The sequence below is a fragment of the Elephantulus edwardii genome, unplaced genomic scaffold, assembly GCF_000299155.1.
Source record: "Elephantulus edwardii isolate Elephantulus edwardi_28Jun2011 unplaced genomic scaffold, EleEdw1.0 scaffold00004, whole genome shotgun sequence".
NCBI lineage: Eukaryota > Metazoa > Chordata > Mammalia > Macroscelidea > Macroscelididae > Elephantulus > Elephantulus edwardii.
In genome coordinates, this window is record NW_006399754.1 from 11,290,169 (window position 1) to 11,308,764 (window position 18,596).

General features: G+C 41.8%; 1 pseudogene; it reads right to left on the reverse strand.

Annotated features, from left to right (window-relative positions):
• The window catches only part of LOC102859470, an 84,423-nt pseudogene that overhangs the window by 65,383 nt on the left and 444 nt on the right, over positions 1-18,596 (reverse strand).

Here is an 18,596-nt window from a genome sequence, read left to right on the forward strand (position 1 = left end):
ATATAAAAGGTTTTGTATTTTAAAAATAGTGTTAGCTTTCAGTACTGGAATTGTATATAATACATATGGTGGTGGTGGTGGTGGTTGTATACTCTAGAGTCTGAACTGACTCATAGCTGACCCTCCAGGGGATTTTCAGAGGTATTAAGTTGTACAGGAGGAGATTGTCCATTTTTTAGCCGCTAATACATACTAGGTGCTCAATAAATATTTGTGAGATGCATAAGTTTGTATCAACTAACAAATGACAAGAATAAATTTAAAATTTCAGAGATAGGTATATTATAATTGCTACTTCTAATTGTTGTTATTGTTAAGTGATGTCTAGTTGTAGATGACTTATAGAGACTCTATGAACGAAAGGCCTGAACACTTATATAGCTTTCATCCTTTCTCCAGGTTCATAGAGTTTCTGTAGGCAAGCTACTTCAGAAGTGGATGCCTCTCCTGCTTCCAAGCTTCTTTTAATCAGGGAGCTCTACCAATGGTTACCACAGGTAACCATTATCACATTTGACACATCAGTGTCACAGTGTTCCACTTTACAACAGTCACGAGTCACCTCTGTACAGCAAGTGGACAGACTAGGGCTATAAGACCTAGGAGAATGTTTTGACCAAAAACAATTAAAAATAGGCCTGAAGGCCGTACAGTATTTTACAATTCTGGCATGTCCATAGGCTGGCAGACTCTGGGCCAGAGACCCCCAATTCGTCTGGCAAGTCCCCTCTGCTGACACCCACTTGGGACAAAAAAAAAGCCATAAGAGCTCTGAATGTTTCATACGTGTGCCTCCTCAAGATGTGAGAGGCCATCATAAGGTCCAGCTGGAACCGAGATTCACAATATACTAGTCCTCAGCCCTCAGCCTACAGGCATTGCCAAACATTTCAGTACTTTACAGTTCTGGCATGCCCAAATGCTGGAGGATTCTGGGCCAGAGATCCCCAATTCATCTGGCAAGTCCCCTCTGCTGACACCCACTTGGGCTGAAAAGAAAGCTACAAGAACCCTGAGAGTTTCATATGTGTTCCTCCTGAAGACAAGAGAGGCCATCCGAAGGTCCAGTTGGAACCACAGGAAAGAAAATGCAAAGAATAATAAATTTGCATTTTGATCTTTGTTAGGAAATTATAGAGAATTCTAAATTATCTAACTAATATTTCAGTGACTAAGAACTAAAACCATCTCTACCTATTGATACATAGTACATGCTTGGCACCATAGTCAACACTCTTGGCACCAGTAGGCAGGAAATCAAAACCATATTGCGATGGGAAAGTCTGCTGTTAGGGACCTCTGCAGGGTACTGAAGAGCAATGATGTCACTCTGGAGACTAAGGTGCGCCTGATACAGGCCATCGTCTTCACAATCACTTGTTATGCATCAGAGAGTTGGACAATGACTAGGGAGGGTAGAAGGAGAATTGATGCCTTTGAGCTGTGGTGCTGGAGAAGAGTATTGAATGTACCATGGACTGCCAAGAAAACAAACAGATTGATCCTAGAGAGGTTTAATCCAGGCTACTCCTTGGAGGCAAGGATTTTGGGGCTTCATCTGACATACTTTAGATATAAGGAGGGACTCGTCCTTGGAGAGGGACATCATGCTTGGTAAGGTGGAGAGACAGCACAGAAGGGGAAGGCCCTCTATGAGGTGGATTGATTCAGTGACTGGGGTAATCGGGATGGGTGTGTCGGAGGCAGTGCGATTGGTACAGGACAGAGCAGAGTTTAGGGCTGTTGTACACAGGGTGGCTATGAGTTACAAGCGACTCGATGGCACATAACAACAACAACGACCTATTGATAGAATAATTATAATTATTTGCATATTGTTTGTACAACACAATTTAATGACCTCCTTGCCTAACTTACCTTCTAAAATTCAGAATGGGTTATTATTGGTGTCACTTGATTTTTCTCAGTGCAAAGTGATGTTACTGAGGCCATCCACTGAGTAAAGGAAATGTGCTATGAGCAGCATGCATCTGGTTTTGCAGAGAGGAGAGCTGGCCTGGTCAGGACTCTCAACTGTAATACTGACATTTCAGTAACTGTTATACTTCTTCCATAACCTCTCAAATTTGTGGATTTCAAATTTTATAAGCAAAGAAACGGCAATAGGTGCCAAAGAGGTCACTGACTTTACTGTTGAGTAAACTCAAGTGTTGAGTGAAAGTCTTTTATGATGAACATGGTTTAAAACAAAAGTATTATATTTTAGGGCATTATTTTTATCGTAGGAGTATGCAATGAGGGTTGCAGAGTGGATTATATTTGGGGGTGTGGGTGGGGTTTGTGTACCAATGAGGGAGTTTTTCTTTTGCTTTTCAAGGAGAGGAGCAAATGGGGGGGGAGGGGTTTGTGCGGGGAGAAGGGTGCAACAATGAATGAATGGAATCCCAAAATCTCTGTAGATGTTCATTGAAATGAAAAATAAACAACCTAAATTTAAAAAAAACATTAAAAAACATAAACTGTATGAGAAAAAGGTTTGGTCACATTTTCTTTCAGGTTAAGACCCATTATGTTTACCATGGTAACGAGACCACTCCATCAACACTCTCTTTATAAATGTTTGCGTGCACACTGACACTGTCTGAAAGTTTGACAAATATGATTCGTAATCAGACTGTCTATGTAATGTTCTTTACCCCATATCTTATTTAAACTATCCGTACATTTCCATTCAATATCTGACAAATATCTCTATCTTTAATCTTTAGCAATATTTTCCTGTGGTCATATTTTACTCTTTGCAACATTGCACAGAATGGATCTGAACCCAGAATGACAAATATAATCAGAGCATGAATATATCCAGGGTTTCACTGAACATCAGGTATCCAAGAAGCTGTAAGTGAAAAGGCAGCTCATAACTTTGAAAATCACTGTTATTTTAGTTTGTAATGGTTGTTGCTAGGTGTCTCAAGTCAAGAATGACTCATAGCGACCTTAGAAACAACATATCTGAAATTTGACCTATCTCATGCCATCCTCACAATCTCTGACACCCTCAAGCCGATTGCCACAGCAATGTGTTTCTCTATTGTTTCATAGGGATTTCAGAGGCCTGTTATTTCATAAGTGAATGACCAATCCTGCTTCCTGTCTATCTTAATCTTTAGCTCCACTAAAACCTGTTCCCCATGGGTGACGCCTCTGACATTAGAAACACAGGTGGCACAGCTTTCAGCATCACACAAGTACAACAAACTAACAGACAAGCACTGCACTAAAAGAGCTCCTCAAACGGAACAATGATCAAAGACTAGAGAACCTACTCAAATCTCCTGGTCCCTGATGTTCCCTCATCAGTCAGACCAGACTTAGGAATTCAGAAATAAGAGAAACCTAATCTAGAAAATTTATCTTGGCATAGTCTGTAAGTACTTAAAATTACCTCCCTCTTCCCAGTCCTCTTTGTAATGAACCTCTTATTCTGGGCTACTGTCATACATGCAATGCCTAATTATATATTCCTTTTACAGGTCTTTATCTATTCCAGTGCAGTGTTAATTATCCATCTACTTTTATCCTATTTTCCTCCTAAATCTTCATGTTTGAACTGTTTTATAACAGTGGTTCTATGCAGTATTTGTCCTTTTGTGACTGATATATTTCACTTAATATAATGTCCTGCAGGGTCACCCACGCTGTGTAATGTTTTATGAGTTCATTTTGAAGAAGAGTACCGAGTATCCCACAGACTTCAAAAGGAGTAAACAGATATGTCTTCCAGAAAGTGCAACCAGGGTGCTTCTTGGAGACAAAGATGGTGAAGCTCCATCTCACCTTTATACTTTGGGCACGTTGTTAGGAGAAGCCAGTACTGCGATAAGGACGTCATGCTAAGAACGGTAGAGGATCAGAGGAAGAGAGGGAGATTAGAGAATGAGAAGAATTGGCACAATTGCTGTAACAATAGGCTCAAGTACATCAGAGATGATGGAGAACGGATTGGGCAAGGTTCAAGGTTTGTTGTTCAAGGGTTGCTCTAAGTCATGGTCCACCTGACCCCTTTTCACGATTATAACTTTATGTTTAACTTTCTGAAGAATTTCCAAGCTGCTTTTCCTTTATTTGCTGATACTTTTGAAATAATAGAAAAGAAATCATGGTCTAATTGGAGTCACCAAAATGTGTGCCTAGGGTCAGTCCACGTTACCTGACACAGTGACGACCACATAAGGGCTCTTGTGTGTCAGCAAGTGTGAGGATAACACAGGCTAGAACAGGGTTCAGATATTTTGTTCATAAGGCTGCTGTGAGTTGTACTCAACTTGATGGCACCTAACAACAACAACAACATCATGTTTAACTGTAAAAGTTTTATCTTTTTAGTCCTTATATGTAGCTTTTTGATCCATTTTAAGTTAATTTTTAATTATAGATCAAGATTTTATTCTTTTGTGTGTGAATGTCATTGTTGTTTGGTACCATCGAGTCAGAATTGACCCATAGCTGAATTCTCCAGCAGGTTTTCTGAGGCAGTTAATCACAGGGGAGGAGATTGCTCTTCCTTCTCCTGTGGAGTAGCTGGTGGACTCGAATGGCCTTCCTTTGGGATTGCAGCACAGCTTCTTGCCACTAGGCCACCAGAGCTAGATAGCCAGTCTCTATAACAGCACATGTTAAAAACACCATTTTTCTCCATTGGCATTTTCATCCATAATTCATAGTTTAATTTCTGGATTTTCAATTATTTTTCACTATTTTCTATTTTTATCCCTAAATTAAAATTGTATAGTCTTGTTCACTATAGCTTTGTAGGTAGTTGCTACCAAGAAATGTCTCTTTTTCTTATTTTGTTCTTTCCACTCTATTTTGCAGTCTGTTTTTTTGGTTTGCATTTCCTTCTGAAAACTAGGTCAATTTCTGCAAAAGAAAAAAATGAGCTGGGATATTTATAGTGAATATGTTAAATAAATTTGTAGGTCAGTATGCATAACATTGTCATTTTAATATTAAGTCTGATAATTTATGAACATGGAATCGCTCCACTTGCTTGTTGTTGTTGTTGTTATGTGCTGTCGAGTCATTTGCGACTCATCGCGTCCACTTGCTTAGAACACTTAAAATGTCTTTCAATACTCTGTTGTTCTCTGTGTACAAGTATTACACTTCTTTTATTAAATTTAGCCCTAAGTATGTTTAATTTTTTTTCATGTTATTGTGAATAGAATTTTTTCTTAATTTCTTTTTGAATTATTCTTTTCTAATGTATAGAAACACAATTTATATTTACTCTTTATACAATGAAATTTTGTTCTACACTCTTGCTGAGCTCATTATTTGTAATAATTATGTATATGCACATTCTTTAAAATTTTCTCTCTATAAAATTATATCATGTCTTGTTGAAAAGTTTTAAGAATACTTATTCAATCTCTTCTTATATAAAATCTATTAAGATTTACTGTTTCTTCTTGAGTCTGTTTTAGTACCTGCATTTTTTTTCAAAAAATAATTCTTCTTAAATTACTTATTTTAAAAGTTTGTTATGAAGGTCCATAGACCTAAAGGTAAATTTCCCCTTTGAAATATCCTTCTTTTAGTTGTTCTTAAAGGATAAGTTTTATTGTTGTTGTTATCTACTGTTGAGATGGAGCTGACTCATAGCTGACCCACCCATAGGTTTTCAGAGGCTATAAATCACACAGGAGAAGACTGTCCATATTTCTGCCCTAGAGAAGTTGCTTAATTTGAACTATGTGCCTTTGAGTTGGTAGCACAAATCCTTATCCATTAGGCCATCCCAACTCCCTACCAGACATTAGTTTTACTGGGTATAAAATTCTAGGCTGGCAATTATTTTACTCTCTCTCCATTGATGATATCATGTCACTGCTTTCAACTTCAGTTTTTACTTTTAAAGGACAATGAAATGTCTAGATATTTTTTACCCCTTCTTTACTTACTCATCTCATGAGTACTTCCCTCAGAGGGATATGAGCTCACACTCTGGTGGTGTACTCTGTCAAGAATTGCCCTCCTTAACCCAAAGTCTATGGTACCAGTTCAACAGCTCCTCTACAGAATAAGGATGGGCAATCAGTTCTCTGGAAATCTTTGGAGGGTCAGCTATGAGTTAACTCTGACTTGATGGTATTAAGTTTGAGTTTGAATGCACTGATAACTGAAGCTGTCTGCTGACTAGACTCTTTGTAGCCATTGAAAGAAGATATAGAGGTGGTGCATATCTGTGTCTACACACTGATTATGTATTTTAATGTATCTTTTGTTGTTGTTGTTGTTGTTAGGAGCCATCAAGTTAAGAATGACTGGTAGTGGTCCCTATGAACAACAGACTGAATTCTATCCTATCCTATTCCATACCCGTCATTTCTGATACACTTGAGCAGTCACGGTGTTAATCTGTTTTATTGAGGATCTTCGTCTCTTTCAGTGACCCTCCACCTTTCCAAGCATGATATCCCTTTCCAAAGAATAGCTTCTCTTAGCAACATATTTGATACTGGAGATAGAGAGGATGACAAAAGATAGAACAGAGTTCAAATATGGATTCCTAACAGTTGTACTCAATTCCATGACACCCAACAACAGTAACAATAAAGCAACATGTACAAAGTAGGAGAGACATTTTCCAAGACACATCAGTTTATTCTTTTGGTAGTCCAGGGGATACTCAGTACTCTTCTCAAACACCACAATTCAAAGGCATCAACTCTTCTTCTGCCATACTTCAACATTGTCCAGCTCTCAGATGCATAGCAAGTGATTGAAAATACAATGGCCTAAATCAGGCTCGTTTTAGTCTTCAAACTTACATCATCGCACTTCAGTGTTTTGGAGAGGTCCCTAATAGAGGACTTGCCAAAAGAAATATGTCTCCTGATCTGACTGCCGGTACCCAGTGTAACTGACTGTGGATCCAAGTAAGATGTAACCATTGATAGTTTCAATTTTTTATCCAACTATAATAATGTTGCTTCTCCTGCTTATCCTGTTGAATTTCTCAAAAGTGACAAACATATTTAAATGATTTTATCAAGAATTATTTACATATAAACATATCTGAATGGTGATTAATGGAAAAACTGTGTAGAAAACACATAGGTATGTAAGAGAAAAACAATATTGCCAGGGCTATGTTCTTGGGCACCCAGTTCAGATGCCTACAGCCTTACTTGTATTTGTGCTGCCTGTCCCTTAAACAAGCCTCCCCTCCCCACCCCCAAGGATTCTTCTTTCCTTTTAGTGGAAAATTCTCTTTGAAGGTCAAGTTCTAGGTAATCCTCTTATCACACAAATGTTAAATACATACAAGCTGGGTTTAGAAGAAGCCGTCCCACTAGTAGGATATTATTGCTGATGTCAGATGGATCTTGGCTGAAAGCAGAGAGTATAAGAAGGATGTCTATATGTGTTTTATTGGCAATGTAAAAGCAATTGCTTGTGTAGAGCACAACAAATTTTGGCTGACATTGAGAAGAATGGCAAACCAAGAATACTTCATTGTGTTCATGTGCTAATATATACCTAGACCAGAATCTGTTATCTGAACACAGCAAAAGAACACTGCATGGTTCAAAATCAAGAAAGTGTTTCATCGGAAATGTATTCTGTTCTCCATACCTTTTCAACTTATATGCTGAACAGATCATTTAGGAGGCTGGAATTTATGAAGAAGATTGTGACATCAGAATTGGAGAAAAACTCATCAATATCCTATGTTACGCAGATGACACAACCTTGCTAGCTGAAACTGAGGAGGACTTGAAGTGCTTGCTGCAGATGGTCAAGGACTTTAGCCTTCGATATGAATTATATCTCAACATCAAGAAAAAGATCTTTACCACAGGGCCAATGGTCAGTATCATGATAGATGGAGAAAAGATTGAGGTTGTTAATTATTTCATCTTGCTTGGATCCAGAATCAATACTTTTGGCATGAGCAATCAGAAAATCAAAATACAAGTTGCACCGGGAAAATATACTGTCAAGTACCTCTAGAATGCTAAAGAGCAATGATGACAATCTAGAGATTGAGGTATGCCTGAGCCAGACCATGATCTTCTCAATTGCTTTTTATGTATCTGAGAGTTAGATATGGAATAAGGATGACAGAAGAATTGATGCTTTTTAGTTGTGGTGCTGGAGAAGAGTCTTGGACATCCCATGGACTGCCAAGAGAACATATAGTCCTGTTCTACAGAGGGTGAAACCAGGCTGCTTTTTGGAGGCAAGGATTTTGAAGCTCTGTCTCACATGCTTTGGGCATGTTACCAGGAGGGATTAGTCCTTGGAGAAAGACATCATGCTTGGAAAGGTGGAGGGTCAGTGCAGGGGAAGACCCTGGACAAGATGGTTTGACTCAGTGACTTTGGCAATGGGGTCAGGTGTGTCAGAGACAGTGAGGTTGGCTCAAGATAGGATAGGATTCAAAATCATTGTTCGTAAGGTTGTTTTGATACATAATTGACTCAGTGGCACATAACAACAATATCTCTCTATGTAGTTGTTGTTAAGTGCCGTCGAGTCATAGGGTAGGCGACTCATGGCGACCCTGTGAATGAGAGTCCTTGACAGTTGTGTTTCTTTCATCCTTTCTCTACCTTCGTAGGGTTTCCCAAGGAAAGCTATTTAGGGAAGTGGATGACACTCCTGCCTATATTTATATAAATATACACAAAATTCAAACTCATTGCAACCAAATCAGTTCCAATTACTAGCAACCTTCTATAGAGTTTCTGGCTGTAAATTGCAACAGAGGTGCCCCCCCCATCCTCCTCAGGCCTTTTAACCCCTGCCCCTGGGCAGCTAGTGGGTTTGAATTGCCAGAGAAGTGTTATCTTTGGGTTGTTGTTGATTGCCATCAAGTCAAGCATGACTCATAGTGACCCTATGAACAAAAGGCCTGAAGCCTTTCTATAATTATCATAATTTCTCAAAGTTTATAGAGTTTCCAGAAGCGTGTTGTTTAGTAAGTGGATGCCACTCCTGCTTAGCAGAAATATATTTATGTGTTTGCTAAATTCTGGAATACACAGACAGTAACTTCATAACTACTAACTCATCTGCAAACAATTCCTACTTAGTTGTTGTTGTAAGTATGACTCACAATGACACCATAAACAAAAGATTTGACCCCTGTTCTATCCTTCACTATCCTCACACATACTGACACACAAGAGCCCTCCACAGCAGTCACTGTCTCATCCACTGGGTGAGGGTCTTCCTCTCCTTCGCTGACCCTCCACTCTTCCCTCCATTATGTCTTTCTCCAAGCTCCTCCTAGGAACATGCGCAAAGTGGGTGAGGCAAAGCCTCATTAATCTTGCCTCCAAAGATCACTCTGGCTGCACCCTCTCAGTCCATGGGACGTTCAGTGCTCTTCTCCAACACCATAGCTCAAAGGCCTTAAAGCTTTTCCTACCATCCTTATTCATTGTTCAGCTCTCAGATGCATAGCTAATAATCAGAAAGACTATGGCCTGAATCAGGCACACCTTAGTCTTCAAACTGACGTCACTACTCCTCAATAATTTAGAAAAGTCTCTAACTTCTGAGTTTCCAGGGCAATGCATCTTCTTATTTCCTGACTGCTGGTACCAAGGGAATTAATTGTGGATCCAAGAAAGATGAAGCTGTTGACAGTTTCAGTCTCCTTTCCATCCATCATGATGCTGCCTGTTGGTCCAGTGGTAAGAATCCTTGTTTTCCTGACAACTCAGGAGGACAAAGCAAAGTGTTATAATGGAATGTACAGAAATCTGGAATTAGAGAATAAAAAGATAAGAATTTGCTCTGCATTAAGATGCAATCTATACTGAAGGCTACATTCCTTGATCTTCTGCAACTAGTGCTTCAAGCCCTCCTCACTTTCACCAAGCAAGGTAATGTCACCAGCATAACACAGGTTATTGATGAGTCTCCCTCCAATCCTGATACCACACTTCTCTTCATAGAGTCCAGCTTCTCAAGTACTTTGCTCAGCATATAGATTAAATAGGTATGGAGAGAGAATGCAACCCAGGCACACTCCCTTCCCAAAACCAAAACATGCAGGATTCCCCTGCTCTGTTCACACAACAGCCTCCTGGCCCAGGTATAGGTTCCTCACGAGCACAATCAAGTGCTCTGGGATTCCCATTCTTCTCAATGTCAGCCACAATTTGTAATGATTGACACAGTCAAATGCCTTTGCATAGTCAATAAAGCACAAATAGACATTCTTCTGGAATTCTTTACTTTCAGTGAGTTTCTATTTGACATCAAAAATTATATCCATGGTGCCATGGGCTCTTCTAAATCCTGCTTGAACTTCTGACAGTTCTTTATCTATGTACTGTACCCCTTTTGAATGATCTTCAGCAGTATTTTGCTTGCATGTGATATCAGTGATATTGTTCAATAATCCACAGTCAGTTGGATCACCTTTCTTTGGAATGGGAACAAACATGGGCATTTTCCAATCTGTTGACCAGATAGCCATCCTCCAAATTTCCTGGTGTAGACTGATGAGTGCATCCAAGGCTGCATCTGTTAATTGAAACAAGTCAATTGATATCTCATTAATTCCTGGGGCCTTATATTTGCCAATGCCTTCAATGTAGCTTCTATTTTATTACCACTGGTTCCTGTTTATATGGTACTCCCTAAAATTGTTTAATGTCAACCATTTCTTTCTAGTACAGCGACTATGTATTCCCTCCGTCTTCTTTTGATGCTTTCTAGGTCATTCAATATATTGCCCTAGCATCTTTCAATATTGTGACATGAGACTTACATCTGTTTTTCAGTTCTTTCAGCTTGAGAAATGCAGAGCAAATTCTTATCTTTTTATTTGCTAATTCCAGCTTACTGTACATTCCATTATAACACTTTGCTTTGTCCTCCTGAGTTGCTCTTTGAAATCATCTCTTTAATTTAGCTTCTCAATGTTCCAGTGCAATCTTTAGTGTCTCTTCTGACATTCATTTCTATTTTCTCTTTCTCCTCTGTTTTTATAATGACCTTTTGCTTTCTTTGTGAATGATAGCCTTGATATCATCCCACAAGTCATCTGATCTCTGATCATTGATATTCAATGCCTCCAACCTATTCATAAGATAATCATGAAGTTCAGATAGGATTGATATATATATATATAAAATACATTGTCAGAACTTATGGTAGTTTTATGCTCAAATTTTTTAGGAACTATGAAACTGTTTTCCCATAATGTCTATACCATTTAACATTCTTAGCAGTGATGGATGAAGATCTCAGTTTCTTCACAACTTTGCTAACGCCTGCTGTTTTGGCCATCACTTTATATATGTATGTGAAGTACAGGTTGCCTTATACCAGTCATGATGCCTTAGCCCAGTCACGATGTCAGTTTGAGGACTAAGGTGCATCTGTCTGGAGAACATAAAATGGGATATGGAGGCACAGGGCTATGAGCATCTCTCTGAAAGGACCAGAAGTAGTGAGAATAACACAGCCCCTCACTGCCCCAGAGCAGAAAGCAGATAAAGAGCCCGTAGCCCAGTCCCAGGTTGCCTCTAGAGTCACCCCAGCTGCAAGGCGTGTGTTTATCCAATGTAGGCTCACAGACTCACAGTTTTGGTGCTGAGAATGAGGTATTTTAGGGAAGTTGGGAGGGGGGGAAGGCAAAGAATATCACCCAATGCAAATCCAAGTTTTAGCCCAGCCCTTCAAAGGCACAATTCCTCTATTAGTCCAGGATCCAGTTTGAGTGCAGTCAGCAGCTTTTCCTTCCATCATTAAAGGCAAGAATGGCCAAACCTTTAACTGTGGCCACAGCACAAATGTAAGAAACCTCAGGTTACCCTTTGCCACAGTTTCCCCAAGCATTTAAGAAACATTTAGAAAATTAAGTACAAAAGTAGTGTTTATTGAAAGGCAATACAAGAGAGCCCTTCACCAGTTTCCTGTGCTTCCCATTCCAAACGAGTGACTACTTTCTGGGACTTGCTTTTTATTTTTTCTAAAAACAGATAAGCTTTTTCAAGATACATCTGGACATAACTTTAACTATTGTTTCATTAAGACACAAATCCTAAAGCAAATCTAATACGGAAATGATGTAGTAAGAGGTTATCATTAAAATATGGGTCGTGTTTGAATTGTAAACATTTGGGTGTAGCACATTTATGTGCAAATTTCAAAACTGGTTATAATTATATTTCATCTCCACTATCTATGTGCATTATCATCAACAGAAAGGGAAGATTTCTTCCTGTAGCTTTGGAAAAACAAAGGCAGAGTTACACCTTCAAGCTAGAGTGGACTTGCGCACTTTCTACCGCATCTTAAACATCATTCATCACTCCTCCCCAGAGGCCAGCTTCACCTCAAGCAGTACCCTCACCAGAGCAGATTCTCCCCCTACTAACAAGGTGTAAGAACTTACCATTTTGGGATACTCTGGTGGAGATTCTAAAAAATAACCTTTGGTAAAGACCAAGTTTCTGGTCAAGCATGGAGAAATGATCCATCTGGAGTCAGCAGCGCTTTACTAGGAGTAAGATGCTCAATCTGGTTTTCAGGATAAATCCATCCTCCTGTGTTTCATTTACATTTCTATGGCTTGCTCTCTTTCAGGACTGGTACTTGGTGAGCAATTGTTAGTGGCTTATCTCAGCACATTGTGCTTCAATTCTTGCTTCCCAAATAGAAAAGCTGCAAGTTGTAGAAATGAATGATTTAGTAATCAATTACCGAGCTTAAGAGCTGTAGAGACATGGCCTTCCATTTTTGTTAGCCAACTTTCAGATGCATAGGAAGCAACTGAAAAATATCAAGGCCTGTATCAGGTGCACCTTAGTTTTTAAACTGACATCCTAGCTCTTTAAAGCTTTAGATAGGTTCACAAGTTTGTCCTGGAGTGGATGAAGCCGGGCTGCTCCTTGGAAGCTTTGTTTGACATACTTTGGACATGTTGCAAGGAGGGACCGGTCCTTGTAGAGGGACGTCATCCTTCAGAGGGTGGAGGGACAGTGCAAGAGAGGAATACCCTTGATGAGATGATTGATTCTGTCACTGGGGCCATGGGGTTAGAAGTGTCTGAGATAATAAGATTGTCAAAGAATAGAGCAGGGTTTAGGGCTGTTGTTCATAGGGTCACTATGAGTTGTAAGCAACTTGACGGCACATAACAACAACAAACAACAAAACAATAACATGTATTTTGAGTTCTTGATGGCTGCTTTAAAGGATGTTGATTATGGGTCAAAGTATATTAAAATTGTTGACATTTCAATCTTTTCTACATCTGTCATGATGGTTCTTGTCAGTTGGTTCAGCGGAGAGGATTTTTGTTTCCTTAATATTGAGATGTAATTCATAAGGAAGATCAAATAATTCATGACTTTGAATTGTGATATTGGCCCCAAACTATTGAATATACCATGAAGTGCCAAAAGAAAAAAACCAAGTATGTCTTTTAAGGAAGTGCAATCAGAGTGCTCCTTAGAGGAGCACTTGTCTCACTTACGTTGGGCATAGTTTCAGAAGGAATCAGTCCTTAGAGAATCATCATACTGGAAAGGTGGACAGTTGCCAAAAGACAGAAAGACCCTCAACAAGATGTAATCTCCTTCAATAAGGACTGAAATGAAACTTAACATCAAGGAGACAAAGATTCTCACCACTGGACCAATTGGCAGCAGCACCATGATGGAAGGAGAAGAGACTAAGGTTGTGAACAATTTCAGCTTGCTTGGCTCCACAGTCAATACTTTTGACACTAACAGTCAGAAAATCAAAAGATGAATTGCATTGAGGATGTCTACTGTCAGAGACTTCTCAAAAGTGCTAAAGAGTAATGATGTCAATCTAGGGACTAAAGTGTACTTGATCGAGGCCATAGTCTTCATAATTATTTACTATATATCAATGAGCTGGACAATGTCTAAGGAGAATGATAGAAGAGGAATCAATGCCTTTACATTGTGGTGCTGGAGAAGAGTCTTGAACATAACATGGACTGCCAAGAGAACAAACAAGTTTGTCCTGAAGGGGACAAGGATTTGAAAATTTGTTTCACATACTTTGGACATATTGCTAGGAGAGGTTATTCCTTGGAGAAGGGACATGCATGGAAAGGTGAATGAACAGAAGTCCTTTAACCAGGTGAGTTGACACAATTACCTCAGCAATGGGCTTGAGTGTGCCAGAGATTGTGTGGATGTCACAGGATAGGACCAAGTTCAGATCTATCGCTCATAGGGCTGGTCTAAGTTTTACTCGACTGGCCAGCACCTAACAATAACAACCACCACCTTTATTCATATATCTCTAACTATTTAAAAAAGGGGGGGGGGAAGGTGAGGAAGAGAAAAAGAAATAAAACCTTGTCACTTTGGATGTCATTTTTAAATTAAAAGAACTTGTTGTTGTTGTTATGTACCGTCGAGTCATTTGCAACTCATAGCGACCCTATGTACAACAGCCCTAAACTCTGCTCTATCCTGCGCCAATCGCATGGGTTCTGACACACCCATCCCGATTACCCTAGTCACTGAATCAATCCACCTCATAGAGGATCTTCTCCTCCTGTGCTGTCCCTCCACCTTACCAAGCATGATGTCCCTCTCCAAGGACCTGTCTCTCCTTACAACATGTCCACAGTATGTCAGACGAAGCCCCAGAATCCTTGCCTCCAAGGAGTAGCCTGGTTTAACCCTCTCTAGGATTAATCTGTTTGTTTTCTTGGCAGTCCAGGGTACATTCAATATTTTTCTCCAGCACCACAGCTCAAAGGCATCAATTCTCCTTCTATCTTCCCTAGTCATTGTCCAACTCTCTGATGCATAACGAGTGATTGCAAAGACCTTAGCCTGTATCAGGACCACCTCAGTCTCCAGAGAGACACCGTTGCTCTTGAGTACTTTAGAGAGGTCCCTAACCGCAGACTTTCCCATCGCAATACTTTTTTTGATTTCCTGGCTACTGGTGCCAAGAGTGTTGACCGTGGAGCGGAGCAAACTGAAGCTGTGAACAATCTCAATCTCTTCACCATCCATCCTGATGCTACCGATCGGTCCAGTGGTGAGAATTTTTGTCTTCTTAACACTGAGCCTCAGTCAATATTGAAGGCTGCAGTCCTTGATCCTCTGCAGTAAGTGCATGAGGTCCTCCTCAGTTTCAGCGAGCAGAGTTGTGTCATCTGCATAACGCAGATTGTTGATAGATCATCCACCAATCCTAACGCCACGCTTCTCCACATAGAGCCCAGCTTCTCGGATAATCTGCTCTGCATACAGGTTGAAAAGGTATGGAGACAGGACACATCCCTGGCATACACCCTTCCCAATTTTGAACCATGCAGTGTTGCCCTGCTCTGTTCTGACGACTGCCTCTTGGTCCAAGTATAGGTTTCGCATTAGCACGATTAAATGTTCTGGGATTCCCATTCTTCTCAGAGTCAGCCACAGTTTGTTATGATCCACGCAGTCAAATGCCTTTGCATAATCAATGAAACACAGATAGACATTCTTCTGGTATTCCCTGCTTTCAGTCAAGATCCATCTAACATCAGCTATAATATCCCTAGTACCATGACCCCTTCTAAACCCAGCCTGGACTTCCAGCAGTTCTCTGCTGATGTACTGTTCCAGTTGTTTTTGGATAATCTTCAGTAGAATCTTGCTTACATGTGAAATCAATGATATTGTTCTGTAGTTTCCGCACTCAGTTAGGTCACCTTTCTTTGGAATGGGAACAAATATAGATCTCTTCCAGTCAGTTGGCCAAGTGTTGGTTCTCCAGCTTTCTTGGCACAACTTGGTGAGCACATCCAGGGCAGCATCTGTTAGCTGAAATATGTCAATTGGTATACCATCTATTCCTGGGGCCTTACATATCCAAATTTGTTGTTGTGTACTGTTAAGTAGGCCCTGACTTATAGCTGACACTCCAGCAGGTTTTCAGATGCAGCTGAATTGCACAGGAGGAGACTGACCATCTTTCTCCTGCAGTTCCTTCCTTCCTTCCTTCCTTCCTTCCTTCCTTCCTTCCTTCGTGTCTCTCTCTCTCTCTCTCCCCCAATTCATAAAAGTTGCTTTGCCATATTTGGATGTGTGTGTTGTGTGCATTGCAAACCAGTGAAAAGTCTAAATTGCCTCTCCAGCATGTTTTCAGAAGCTGTAAATTGTACAGGAGAGATTGCTCATCTCTCTCCCATTGGCTCAGCTTCTCCTACCTGCCTTTGCAGCACAACTTCTTATCTGCTAGGCTATCAGAGTTCCCTTCGTTTATGTAGAGATTTTCTTTTTAAGAGTGAAAATAATAGAGACCTGGAAATGTGTATGTGTTGTCTGGGACTTCTTAATGAGTCTGAAATTTAAAGGGAAACCCTCATTTATAAAATGTCAGCCTAGTCTCTTAACAGTCCGAGCACATCCTTATATAGAACCCCCAGACCAAACCCACTGCCAGAGTGGATTCTGACTTTTTAGGATTTGTTAAGGCAATATCTTTCTCCTTACTGTTCTCAAGAGGGTAAATTTTTAGAGAAGCAGACTGTCTGTGGATTCAAACTCCTAACCTTTCAATTAGCAGCCCAAAACTTTATGCACAGTATCATTAAACTCATTCTCCAGTGTAGGACAAAAGTAGAACCCTGATTGCTGAAATATCACCCAGAAATTTAACAAATTGGAATTGAGAGGCAAAAATCAGGCTGACTTGCATCCACCCTATGCTGGTAGTGTCAGGGCAGATGACTGGGAAATGGTCTAGGGATTCCGCTTCACAGAGGAAATGGATTAGTGTGTAATTGTTTTTATCATACATTACTTGGGATTTATCTTCCAATTTGTCAGGCTCATTCAGTGCCACATCCTGTGGTCCCAACCCATTAGGAAAACAATCCAACAGTCATTTATTGAGTCCTGACTGCTTGCCCCATCTTCAATTGTGTTACGTGTCGGATCGGCCCATTCAATTCCAAAAGGTGGTGTTTTGTTTTCTAGCGCTAGAAGACTGGTATTTTTCTCTTTCACTTTAAGGTGATGCTTTTGGCCGGTATTTGGCTTTCTAGTGGGATGTGACGCAGAAATGCCTCCTCCTCAAGCCGGATGGTGACTATGGCTGGGAGGGGCAGCGGGGAATCTCCAGAAAACTCTGAAATCTCTGTGCGCACTTAGGCTAGCTAAGCAGGTAAAAAACTGTCAATCAGCAGGCGAGGGGCGTGACTCGAGCATCCCAGCCAATCAGTGAAGCCACCCTTAAGCAGGGATTCCTGCCCTGGGAACCCGCCCAAATACAATGCAGTGAGCATGCGCAGCGGCTCTCCCCGGGACCGCGCAAATCCCTCTCCTCTGCACCCTCGCGGTGTCTCTGTTCCTGTTAGGCAGCACAGAGTTTCATCAGAAAGGAAGCGAGGGCCACCAAGGCCCTTGGGGCAGACAACCGGTAAAAGTTGTGTAAGGAAGAGGCTTCTGAGAAGTGGTGGCCGCTGCCAGCTTTCTGGGGCAGCCGCTGGGCTGGCAGGCCTGCGCATCTTGTGTCCCCCTGGCACCTTGCCCTGCTTTCCAGCCTCTACAAGGGCATGATCAGCCCAGATTCAGGCCAGACAGTGCCACGTGCTTCTCTGACGCGCATATCATCTAGCGTCGTTTCACTCTTTTCCGATTCAGTGGGATTTAGAAGTTCTGCATCTTTTTCGAGGTGACGCAGCAGCCCATCCCAGCGGCCCAGGATGGGTCAGTGTAACTCTCAAGCCTGCTCCCATACCCCTCTCGCTGCAGTGTGCCTGCCCTTCCATCCATCTTCCCTCATCTGGGGAAGAGGCTTCCCCACTGTAAGCCGATGCGTCTGGGAGACCAGTGGATGCAGATCGAGAAGCGCAACCCTGGTGCTGGGATCCGCACAGCAGTGGCTTCCAATGGGCCTTGCTCTCCGGAGTGCGGCACAAATACTTTCCTAAAACCCCCTGTCCTTCAAGACCTCCCGTTCACTCTCATGGAGACTATGAGCAAAGGGGCGTAATTCCACCAAGTCTAGACTCTATCTGGGGATGACTTGGGGGTATCCAAGAACACGAGGGGCCTCCAGGGTCCAGGGAATAGGGGTCAATCCAGGGTAGGGGTGGGGTCTCACCCCTCTCTGGCCCTGGGACTGTATGTCTCTCGGTGGCCAAAATAGTCCTGCATGGTAAGAAGGTATGCTGTAGCCCAAAGACATTGAGTTAGACTCCACCAGCTGCTCCTCGGGAGAAGGACGTACACTCTCCTGAGATTTCCTGCCTCTAAAAAGTCTGTTCCGATTAGAGGGCACAACAACAACAACAACAACTCGGAATTTGGTCGGGAGTGGCGGAGCCCGTGGCCGCCCCCACTTTCTCCGCAGGGGTCCCGTGTGGTGCGCAGACCCCGGGGCAGCCATCAGCCACTGTCTCTGACCGAGTGGCCCGACCTGCCCGGCTCACCGCCCTCTGCGCCGGCCCCTCCTCTGCCCGCCGCCCCGCCCCGCCCCACACCGGACACCCCGCCCCGAGGAGGCGGCCCGGCGAGCGGCCGCCGAGGGAGGCTGTGGCATGGGGGAGCGGGCGCCGCAGCCGCACGCACAGTCGCCCGGAGCGGTCCCGGGAGCTGCTTGGGCTCAGGGGGCTGCGC